At 39.6% G+C, this 12,902-nt stretch overlaps 1 long non-coding RNA gene across 1 annotated transcript; it reads right to left on the reverse strand.

The window, feature by feature from the left end:
- Positions 1–4,780: 4,780 nt before the first annotated feature.
- LOC116600275 lies at positions 4,781–7,075 on the reverse strand. The gene is made up of 3 exons (XR_004289571.1): positions 6,873–7,075; positions 6,157–6,320; positions 4,781–4,890 (listed from the first exon to the last, which is right to left on the reverse strand). It is a non-coding gene; the product is annotated as an uncharacterized LOC116600275 (long non-coding RNA).
- Between the last annotated feature and the right edge of the window lie 5,827 nt (positions 7,076–12,902).

Genomic DNA, 12,902 nt, shown 5'->3' on the forward strand with positions numbered 1-12,902 from the left:
CCCACAGGCAACTTTCCAATTTGCAAGAATTCCACTTTTCTCTGCTTTTCAAAGGCATTTTTGCCCCCACCCCTTTCTTTCTTTTTTTGAGATACCTTGTACTGTCCCATCAATAAATTTGGGTCTAGCGCTGACAAAATCAGGTATGTTTAGGAGCTGATAAAGGAATGTAAATGTGTAAAATAGCTGTTTATAAAACAAGATGAAAAGGGATATAGGGAGCCAGAGCATTTATGATTTAAAGGCAACCTATTTTTCTTTCTGAAACTAACTTACTCCTATTTTAGGTTAGGTTTGTTCTGGTAAAACTAGAAGAATTGATTTTTCAGATGCTATCTTACACCTACAGGTCCCAAGAACCTGGTTGGAAGGGAGAAGACATTTACAAGTGATATATCCAATAAGGTGTTAATATCTCATATATATAAAGAATTTATACAACTCAACACCAAAAAAGCCCCAAACAATCTGATTTAAAAAATGGGCCTAGGACCTCAATAGACATTTCCCCAAGAAGACATACAGATGGCCAACAGACACATGAGAAGATGCTCAACATCACTAATCACTGTTAGGGTCCATGATCAAAGGAACAAGACTGACACAAAGCAAAAATCAAACAAAGCTTTATTTCGTGCCAAGCATCAAAAATCAAACTGACTGGTAGGGGCCATCTCTTACGAAGAGACAACAATGATGATCCCAACAAGGTTACTCCCAAGAAGGTTGTTCCAGTTGAGGCTGCTCTGGATGAGGCTGCTCCGCAGATGAGGCCACTCCCAGGACAAGGCTGCTCCCCAGACAGGGCCGCTCCCCGGACAGGGGCTACTCCAGCGAGACCACTCCCCGGACAAGGCCGCCCCCAAGAAGAGGCCACCACACCGGACAAGGCCGCTCCTCAACAAGGCTCCTCCCCAGACGAGGCCCGTCTGGATGAGGCTGCTCCGGTGGAGGCTGCAGGCCAACAGCGCCACTCCCTGGCAAAGGACGCTCTGGACGAGGCCATTTCCTGACGGGGCTGCTCCAGGCGAGGCCTCTCCCCAGACGATGCTGCTCCTGACTAGGCCGCTCACGGAGGAGGCCTCACGTGGAGGAAGCCGCTCCCCAGAATGATGCAGCTCCGGCGAGGCCCCTCGTGGCGGGGCTGCCACTGGGGCAACAAGGCTGCTCCCGGCTTGGGGCTACAAGGCCGCTGGGGGTAGCGAGGCCGTTCGCGGTGGGGCCATGGCCCAGTGGTGGCAAGGCTGCTGGCGGTGAGGCTGCAGCTGGGGGCGGTGAGGCCGCTGGTGCCGGGACCGCTGGCAGCTAGGCCATTCCCCCTGGCACTGCTGCCGAGGGCCACGCTTTCCGGCGGCGAGGCCACTGGCAGTGGGGCTGGGTAATGGTGAGGCTGCTGGCGGCTCTGACAGCTCTGACGGCTCTGAGGACTCTCCTACTCCTCCTACTCCTCAGCCTCGCAAACGAACCTTTATAGGGGTGGTTGAGCCTGGCCCACACACAGTTGGCCAATGGGATTTAAACTCACCTCAGTAAATATATGTGCATCCCACTGATTGGATGTCTTCACCTGGCCTGACCCGCCCTTGTATCTAGGCTTTGCAAGTAAGTTCTTCTGGGAGGGGCGGGGTCAATCTAAGTTTACTGCAACAAAATGGCTCCCTCTGATTAAGTAGGCCCTTACAATCACCAGGAAGATGAAAATCAAACCCACAATGAGATATCCTCTTACACTTGTCAGAATGGATAAAATAAAAAAGACGAGAAATAACAACTGTTGGCAAGGATGTGGAGCAAAAGGAACCCTTTGCACTACTGGCAGGAATTGGTACAGTCCCTGTGGAAAACACTATGGATGTCCCTCAAAACAAAAAGAGAACTACCATATAATCCAATAATTCAACTACTGGTTATTTACCCAAAGAAAAGAAAAACACTAATTCAAAAAGATAGATGCACCCCTATGTTTACTGAAGCATTATTCATAATAGCCAAAACATGGAAGCACATTTATTGATTTTAATGTTCCTAAGAACTAGCTTTAGATAATTTTCCAACATAACAATAAAAAACAAATACACATATACACTTTACTTTCATACCTCAGTGTTTTTACTTTTCAAGCTCTATAAAATTTTTTTTAATCATATATTTTGAGGTACTTATAGACTTAAAATTCTTTGAAGCTGCAAAGATAAGTGTCTGATTTTTCTTCACCTAACTTCCCGCAGTGACTACCTCTATATAGTTGTAACACAATAGCAAAACCAGGAAACTGACACTGGTACATTTACAGTTAATTAAACTACAAACCTTATTTAGTTCTAACATTTTTTGTCCTACATTTGCATGTGTATAGGTTTGTGTGTTTAATTGTGTTTAGTTCTATATAATTTTATCCTGGGTATATATTTCTGGAACTATCACAGTAATCAAGATACAGAACTGTTTCACATCCACAAAACAACTCCTTCTCAATACTTCCTTGTATCTCACTGCCAACCTTTCTCTATCTCCTGGCAACCACTATTCTTCTCCTTTTCCATTGTTTTGTAATTTCAAGAATGTTCCATAAGTAAAATCAACTATACTTAAACTCTTGAGATTTTTTTTTCACTAAGCTTCGTTTAAGCATTCATCTACGGAAGGACATTAGATGACTGTTTCGTGTATTTTTCGATTATGAATAAAGCTGTTAGAAACATTCACGTATAGGCTTTTGAGTAAATATAAAATTTCATTTCCTTGGGATAAATGTCTCAGAGTACAACTGCTAAGTTATAAGAGCCTGCCAGACTATTTTCCAAAGGTACATGACCATTTTTATATTACCATTAGCAATGTATGAGAGATCCAATTTTCTGCATCCACACTAGCATTTGGTATTATCACTTTTCTGTTTCAACCGCTCTAATATGTTTGTAGAGATATATTACTGTGGCTTTGACTTACATTTTCCTTAATGGCTAATGAGTTTGAACATCCTTTTATGTTTCCAGTAGTCCTTTGAGGAAAAAGCACGTGGAAGATAAAATTTGGAAGTTGTGTATGCCTGAAAATTTTTTGGTTTATATATCTTCAAAAGTTTGATGGTTGGTCTTGGCTATAAAATTCTAGATTAGGGGGCTTCTGGGTGGCTCAGTGGGTTGAGCCTCTGCTTTTGGCTCAGGTCATGCATGATCTCAAGGTCTGGGATCGAGACCCATGTCTGGCTCCCTGCTAAGCAGAGAGCCTGCTTCTCCCTCTCCCCCTCCTCCTGCTTGTGTTCCCTCTCTCACTGTGTCTGTCTCTGTCAAACAAATAAATAAAATCCTTAAAATTTTTTTTTTAATTCTAGATTAGAACAACTTTTTCTTCTGAGTATTTAAGGCTTCACACTCTTCTCAGTTCCAGTATTGATCTTGGAAAGTCCAAAGCCATTCTGGTTTCTAGTCCTTTATGTGTGTGACTCAGTTTTTTTCCCCCTTGGAATCTAAAAGGATTTTTTTTATACCAACTGCTCTGAAATTTATTCTTATGGATCTGTTTTTATCAATTCTTCTAAGTATTTAAATATAAAATTTTAAATTATTTTCTCCCCTGCTTTTTCTCTTTCTCTGTAACTGCTGTTAAACCTCCTGAATTAGCCATTTTATTATTATTATTACTACTACTACTACTACAACTACTACTACTATTATATTTTCTCTTCTATTTTCTATCAACTTGCTCTTTTTTTGTACATTCTGCTTAATTTTCTCTACTGAATATGCCAACGATTCTCCTGACATTTTCTCTTTGGCTATCATTTTCAAGAGATGTGTTTGTTCTGTTCCCATTTTATAGTGTTCTCATTTCATAGATGCAGTTATTTCTTCCTATACTTCTGAGTATATTAGTGGATTTTTGGTCAAGTTTTCTTCTTTTATATAGTCCCTGATTTTTTCCTTTTATTTCTGTTTCTATATTCCATGCTCCCTCACATTTCTAATAATTTGTGGTTGTTCATATGACAGAAGGAAAATGGGAGAAAACTTAATTGGAAGGTTGGAGCCTACAGTGTTTGCCATTAGTGAGCTTTTCTGTTAGATGAACTTACCGTATCATTGATTTAAGAAACCCTACACTTTAGTATCCTTCATATCTTTCTAATTAAGGGCTTTAATTTATTTTTAGGTTCTGATATAGTCAGTGTTTTTACCTGTGTGATGTTCTGGGCAATGATTTTATTTCCCCTTTAGTCCGTGGTTAAAATAATCTCCTTCCCTTGTATCTAATTACCCCTTCTGAAATATATCTGGGAAGGACACTGGGTTTTATCATCATTCATGGAATAATATATTTATAATTTAAAGAGCAAGAGAAATCTAAAGGATCTGCAAGCCCCTACACAGGTGACATCTGGTCACACTAACTGACAGCTACTGTCTAGAATATGAATCTGGATCTTTTAAATGGGAGATATTTTACAACAGAGAGAAAGATAAGAAATTTAAAAACAAAACTGAGCTTCAGCTGCAGGAAGAGAAGAGAAAGATAAAGAGCACAGAGGGTCTTTCTTGGAGCTTTCTGACAAGGAAGTGAGGGCAGCTGTGACAAGGAGAGGCCTGATCCCATTAACTATGAATCCGAGAACATCAACCACTTGGATCATTGTAACTTCCCTGGAGTAGCCAGCAGTAAGAGGCTTGAATGAAAGCTTGATTTGGGAAAATTGAGGAATACAAGGATATTATACAATTATTCCATAAACTACTTTAGAGCTAGAACAATCCCCAGAGTCAATTTTGGCAGATCGGAAAATAAAAAAACCTGAAGACATGGGGAGAAGATAGTACACAAATTTATCTTACCCATGTATCAGTGGGCCTAGATGCCCTATTAGCAGGAGGGCTATGAAGTTCCACAGCCATTCTGAAATGTAGAAATGAGGTAAAGTAACTTCTGGACCGACTCAGTGTGACATTTCCAAAGTTCCTATAGCTAAGCTTACGAAAATACATCGAACATTTAGCTGACCAAGAACCAACTGAAATAAACTTTAGAAATAACACAAACATAAAATGAAACATTTAGCCACTATGACTAAAATAGTAATAGTAAAAAATGTTGATTGTTATTATTTTTGTAATTACTATTTATTTAGCATCCACTACATACCAAATACCTTATCATTCACTTACAATAGGCCTATAAGGTAACTACTATTCTCAGTTTTAGATAAAAGATGTAATATTTTAATAAATAAGTAAGTAATATGAATATGTAAATTAATGTATCACTTAGCTAAGACTTCGTACCTAGTAAATAAAAGGTTTTGGAATTCTAAGCTCTTATGCTTGAAGAATTGAGTCTTTCAGAACTGCCTCTCCAGAATTAGCTTACATGAATTAAAGCATAATAAAAACTTCAGGTAATCTTTCTACAATTTGTCTGATGGCTATTAAAACATTGTTCTAGTCATCATGCTTAGGGAAAAAGAGAAAGAGAAAGAGGAACTGGAGAAGGTTCAGAGGAAAGTTAAAACATGAGTAAGTAAGGATGACATGGTATCATAAAGTATATTGGAATAGAGTTTGCTTAACTCAGAGAACACTAACACAATATCAAAGGATTTTCACAAGGGAAGATCACCATTAAGATTCCATGTTCATGTGAATGGATAAGGAAGATGTGGTCCATATACATTATGGAGTATTATGCCTCCATCAGAAAGGATGAATACCCAACTTTTGTAGCAACATGGACAGGACTGGAAGAGATTATGCTGAGTGAAATAAGTCAAGTAGAGAGAGCCAATTATCATATGGTTTCACTTATTTGTGGATCATAACAAATAACATTGAGGACATGGGGAGATGGAGAGGAGAAAAGAGTTGGGGGAAATTGGAGGGGGAGATGAACCATGAGAGACTATGGACACTGAAAAACAACCTGAGGGTTTTGAAGGGGTGGCAGGGGGAGGTTGGGGGAGCCAGGTGGTAGGTATTAAGGAGGGCACGTATTGCATGGAGCACTGGGTGTGGTGCAAAAACAGTGAATTCTGTTACGCTGAAAAGAAATTTTAAAAAGTAGTAATACTTAAAATCTTACTTAAGTGATGATACATATTTTTGTAATGTTACATCTTGTACATTTTGTAATGTTATTAATTAATATTATTAAATTCAAGCTACTTACCTAGATGAAAAAAAAAAAAAAAAGATTCCATGTTCATGAAAAACTGAATACTGGAAGCTAAATTTGGACGAAAAAAACTGTAAGAGGACTGATCCTTTAATATATCTAACTGGCAAGTGGCTAGAGGCTGTCACATCATGATTTTTAATTTAGGAAGATCTGATCTATTAGGAAACACCCGAGAATGACAAGGTAGTGTGTATAAATGAATACAAATTCTTCTCCTCCCTTCATCCATGTCCTTGAAATATGACAGTACAAATCTTCCAGCGAATGAATGGAGTCTGTTTCCTTACCTTCGAATATGGGTTGTCTCTGCAATTTGCTTAGATTAGCATACATGATTCAGCAGAAGTTTAAAAAACATGTGTGAGTTAGAGAAGAACCAAGAGCCTACCAACTGCCAGATATGTGACTGAGGCCATGCTAAATCACCTAGCTTTGGCCACTCCACCAAATGACCACAGATTCAGAGAAAACCTGGCACACAAGAGCTGAGCTCCACCAGATCGGTAGAACCACCCACATGACCCACAGAACTCTGAGCAAAATCAAAGGCTGGTGGTTTGAAGCCAATAAATTTTGGGGTGGTTTGTTCACAGCCAAAGCTAATAAAATCATGTGGCAAAAACAAAAGTTATAGGCTAAAGAGACACTATGTCTACCTCAAGAAGTAAATTCTTAATTCTGAGGGCCTGAGAGGATTTGTCCCTTACCTCCTAAAGACAGAGAACTAGAATAAGTATTCACAATACTTATTTGGAAACTAAAATGTCTTCACAGATCATCTAGCCCAGTCTGATCAATGTGCGTATATGGAATCTGAAACCAAGAAAGAGGATGTGACTTGTCCAAGGTCACAGTGAGTTCCTGACTGAACTAGGACTACTGGGCAGGTCCTCTGACCTCCAATCCTGGGTATTTTACTCAATAACCTTGATATCTCAACCAATCCTGAGATTCCATGACTCTGTGACTCTATGGTTCTATAATTCCAAGACAAAGCACAACAATGCCAGTGCTCCAGGCAGCCTTGGGACAGAAGAAGAACATGGTCTAGACTTAAGTACCATCAAGAACATTTTTTCATTTCAAAATATCAACTGCACCATCATGGATTCAAACTCTGCACACAACCCTGTGTTTCTGGTATTTCCTCCAGAGATTAATGTTCCTGACTTGCGATCAACAGAACAAGACTGACACAAAGCAAAAATCAAACAAAGCTTTATTTCGTGCCAAGCATCAAAAATCAAACTGACTGGTAGGGGCCATCTCTTACGAAGAGACAACAATGATGATCCCAACAAGGTTACTCCCAAGAAGGTTGTTCCAGTTGAGGCTGCTCTGGATGAGGCTGCTCCGCAGATGAGGCCACTCCCAGGACAAGGCTGCTCCCCAGACAGGGCCGCTCCCCGGACAGGGGCTACTCCAGCGAGACCACTCCCCGGACAAGGCCGCCCCCAAGAAGAGGCCACCACACCGGACAAGGCCGCTCCTCAACAAGGCTCCTCCCCAGACGAGGCCCGTCTGGATGAGGCTGCTCCGGTGGAGGCTGCAGGCCAACAGCGCCACTCCCTGGCAAAGGACGCTCTGGACGAGGCCATTTCCTGACGGGGCTGCTCCAGGCGAGGCCTCTCCCCAGACGATGCTGCTCCTGACTAGGCCGCTCACGGAGGAGGCCTCACGTGGAGGAAGCCGCTCCCCAGAATGATGCAGCTCCGGCGAGGCCCCTCGTGGCGGGGCTGCCACTGGGGCAACAAGGCTGCTCCCGGCTTGGGGCTACAAGGCCGCTGGGGGTAGCGAGGCCGTTCGCGGTGGGGCCATGGCCCAGTGGTGGCAAGGCTGCTGGCGGTGAGGCTGCAGCTGGGGGCGGTGAGGCCGCTGGTGCCGGGACCGCTGGCAGCTAGGCCATTCCCCCTGGCACTGCTGCCGAGGGCCACGCTTTCCGGCGGCGAGGCCACTGGCAGTGGGGCTGGGTAATGGTGAGGCTGCTGGCGGCTCTGACAGCTCTGACGGCTCTGAGGACTCTCCTACTCCTCCTACTCCTCAGCCTCGCAAACGAACCTTTATAGGGGTGGTTGAGCCTGGCCCACACACAGTTGGCCAATGGGATTTAAACTCACCTCAGTAAATATATGTGCATCCCACTGATTGGATGTCTTCACCTGGCCTGACCCGCCCTTGTATCTAGGCTTTGCAAGTAAGTTCTTCTGGGAGGGGCGGGGTCAATCTAAGTTTACTGCAACAAAATGGCTCCCTCTGATTAAGTAGGCCCTTACAATCACCAGGAAGATGAAAATCAAACCCACAATGAGATATCCTCTTACACTTGTCAGAATGGATAAAATAAAAAAGACGAGAAATAACAACTGTTGGCAAGGATGTGGAGCAAAAGGAACCCTTTGCACTACTGGCAGGAATTGGTACAGTCCCTGTGGAAAACACTATGGATGTCCCTCAAAACAAAAAGAGAACTACCATATAATCCAATAATTCAACTACTGGTTATTTACCCAAAGAAAAGAAAAACACTAATTCAAAAAGATAGATGCACCCCTATGTTTACTGAAGCATTATTCATAATAGCCAAAACATGGAAGCACATTTATTGATTTTAATGTTCCTAAGAACTAGCTTTAGATAATTTTCCAACATAACAATAAAAAACAAATACACATATACACTTTACTTTCATACCTCAGTGTTTTTACTTTTCAAGCTCTATAAAATTTTTTTTAATCATATATTTTGAGGTACTTATAGACTTAAAATTCTTTGAAGCTGCAAAGATAAGTGTCTGATTTTTCTTCACCTAACTTCCCGCAGTGACTACCTCTATATAGTTGTAACACAATAGCAAAACCAGGAAACTGACACTGGTACATTTACAGTTAATTAAACTACAAACCTTATTTAGTTCTAACATTTTTTGTCCTACATTTGCATGTGTATAGGTTTGTGTGTTTAATTGTGTTTAGTTCTATATAATTTTATCCTGGGTATATATTTCTGGAACTATCACAGTAATCAAGATACAGAACTGTTTCACATCCACAAAACAACTCCTTCTCAATACTTCCTTGTATCTCACTGCCAACCTTTCTCTATCTCCTGGCAACCACTATTCTTCTCCTTTTCCATTGTTTTGTAATTTCAAGAATGTTCCATAAGTAAAATCAACTATACTTAAACTCTTGAGATTTTTTTTTCACTAAGCTTCGTTTAAGCATTCATCTACGGAAGGACATTAGATGACTGTTTCGTGTATTTTTCGATTATGAATAAAGCTGTTAGAAACATTCACGTATAGGCTTTTGAGTAAATATAAAATTTCATTTCCTTGGGATAAATGTCTCAGAGTACAACTGCTAAGTTATAAGAGCCTGCCAGACTATTTTCCAAAGGTACATGACCATTTTTATATTACCATTAGCAATGTATGAGAGATCCAATTTTCTGCATCCACACTAGCATTTGGTATTATCACTTTTCTGTTTCAACCGCTCTAATATGTTTGTAGAGATATATTACTGTGGCTTTGACTTACATTTTCCTTAATGGCTAATGAGTTTGAACATCCTTTTATGTTTCCAGTAGTCCTTTGAGGAAAAAGCACGTGGAAGATAAAATTTGGAAGTTGTGTATGCCTGAAAATTTTTTGGTTTATATATCTTCAAAAGTTTGATGGTTGGTCTTGGCTATAAAATTCTAGATTAGGGGGCTTCTGGGTGGCTCAGTGGGTTGAGCCTCTGCTTTTGGCTCAGGTCATGCATGATCTCAAGGTCTGGGATCGAGACCCATGTCTGGCTCCCTGCTAAGCAGAGAGCCTGCTTCTCCCTCTCCCCCTCCTCCTGCTTGTGTTCCCTCTCTCACTGTGTCTGTCTCTGTCAAACAAATAAATAAAATCCTTAAAATTTTTTTTTTAATTCTAGATTAGAACAACTTTTTCTTCTGAGTATTTAAGGCTTCACACTCTTCTCAGTTCCAGTATTGATCTTGGAAAGTCCAAAGCCATTCTGGTTTCTAGTCCTTTATGTGTGTGACTCAGTTTTTTTCCCCCTTGGAATCTAAAAGGATTTTTTTTATACCAACTGCTCTGAAATTTATTCTTATGGATCTGTTTTTATCAATTCTTCTAAGTATTTAAATATAAAATTTTAAATTATTTTCTCCCCTGCTTTTTCTCTTTCTCTGTAACTGCTGTTAAACCTCCTGAATTAGCCATTTTATTATTATTATTACTACTACTACTACTACAACTACTACTACTATTATATTTTCTCTTCTATTTTCTATCAACTTGCTCTTTTTTTGTACATTCTGCTTAATTTTCTCTACTGAATATGCCAACGATTCTCCTGACATTTTCTCTTTGGCTATCATTTTCAAGAGATGTGTTTGTTCTGTTCCCATTTTATAGTGTTCTCATTTCATAGATGCAGTTATTTCTTCCTATACTTCTGAGTATATTAGTGGATTTTTGGTCAAGTTTTCTTCTTTTATATAGTCCCTGATTTTTTCCTTTTATTTCTGTTTCTATATTCCATGCTCCCTCACATTTCTAATAATTTGTGGTTGTTCATATGACAGAAGGAAAATGGGAGAAAACTTAATTGGAAGGTTGGAGCCTACAGTGTTTGCCATTAGTGAGCTTTTCTGTTAGATGAACTTACCGTATCATTGATTTAAGAAACCCTACACTTTAGTATCCTTCATATCTTTCTAATTAAGGGCTTTAATTTATTTTTAGGTTCTGATATAGTCAGTGTTTTTACCTGTGTGATGTTCTGGGCAATGATTTTATTTCCCCTTTAGTCCGTGGTTAAAATAATCTCCTTCCCTTGTATCTAATTACCCCTTCTGAAATATATCTGGGAAGGACACTGGGTTTTATCATCATTCATGGAATAATATATTTATAATTTAAAGAGCAAGAGAAATCTAAAGGATCTGCAAGCCCCTACACAGGTGACATCTGGTCACACTAACTGACAGCTACTGTCTAGAATATGAATCTGGATCTTTTAAATGGGAGATATTTTACAACAGAGAGAAAGATAAGAAATTTAAAAACAAAACTGAGCTTCAGCTGCAGGAAGAGAAGAGAAAGATAAAGAGCACAGAGGGTCTTTCTTGGAGCTTTCTGACAAGGAAGTGAGGGCAGCTGTGACAAGGAGAGGCCTGATCCCATTAACTATGAATCCGAGAACATCAACCACTTGGATCATTGTAACTTCCCTGGAGTAGCCAGCAGTAAGAGGCTTGAATGAAAGCTTGATTTGGGAAAATTGAGGAATACAAGGATATTATACAATTATTCCATAAACTACTTTAGAGCTAGAACAATCCCCAGAGTCAATTTTGGCAGATCGGAAAATAAAAAAACCTGAAGACATGGGGAGAAGATAGTACACAAATTTATCTTACCCATGTATCAGTGGGCCTAGATGCCCTATTAGCAGGAGGGCTATGAAGTTCCACAGCCATTCTGAAATGTAGAAATGAGGTAAAGTAACTTCTGGACCGACTCAGTGTGACATTTCCAAAGTTCCTATAGCTAAGCTTACGAAAATACATCGAACATTTAGCTGACCAAGAACCAACTGAAATAAACTTTAGAAATAACACAAACATAAAATGAAACATTTAGCCACTATGACTAAAATAGTAATAGTAAAAAATGTTGATTGTTATTATTTTTGTAATTACTATTTATTTAGCATCCACTACATACCAAATACCTTATCATTCACTTACAATAGGCCTATAAGGTAACTACTATTCTCAGTTTTAGATAAAAGATGTAATATTTTAATAAATAAGTAAGTAATATGAATATGTAAATTAATGTATCACTTAGCTAAGACTTCGTACCTAGTAAATAAAAGGTTTTGGAATTCTAAGCTCTTATGCTTGAAGAATTGAGTCTTTCAGAACTGCCTCTCCAGAATTAGCTTACATGAATTAAAGCATAATAAAAACTTCAGGTAATCTTTCTACAATTTGTCTGATGGCTATTAAAACATTGTTCTAGTCATCATGCTTAGGGAAAAAGAGAAAGAGAAAGAGGAACTGGAGAAGGTTCAGAGGAAAGTTAAAACATGAGTAAGTAAGGATGACATGGTATCATAAAGTATATTGGAATAGAGTTTGCTTAACTCAGAGAACACTAACACAATATCAAAGGATTTTCACAAGGGAAGATCACCATTAAGATTCCATGTTCATGTGAATGGATAAGGAAGATGTGGTCCATATACATTATGGAGTATTATGCCTCCATCAGAAAGGATGAATACCCAACTTTTGTAGCAACATGGACAGGACTGGAAGAGATTATGCTGAGTGAAATAAGTCAAGTAGAGAGAGCCAATTATCATATGGTTTCACTTATTTGTGGATCATAACAAATAACATTGAGGACATGGGGAGATGGAGAGGAGAAAAGAGTTGGGGGAAATTGGAGGGGGAGATGAACCATGAGAGACTATGGACACTGAAAAACAACCTGAGGGTTTTGAAGGGGTGGCAGGGGGAGGTTGGGGGAGCCAGGTGGTAGGTATTAAGGAGGGCACGTATTGCATGGAGCACTGGGTGTGGTGCAAAAACAGTGAATTCTGTTACGCTGAAAAGAAATTTTAAAAAGTAGTAATACTTAAAATCTTACTTAAGTGATGATACATATTTTTGTAATGTTACATCTTGTACATTTTGTAATGTTATTAATTAATATTATTAAATTC

This window comes from Mustela erminea, chromosome 9 (assembly GCF_009829155.1).
Source record: "Mustela erminea isolate mMusErm1 chromosome 9, mMusErm1.Pri, whole genome shotgun sequence".
NCBI lineage: Eukaryota > Metazoa > Chordata > Mammalia > Carnivora > Mustelidae > Mustela > Mustela erminea.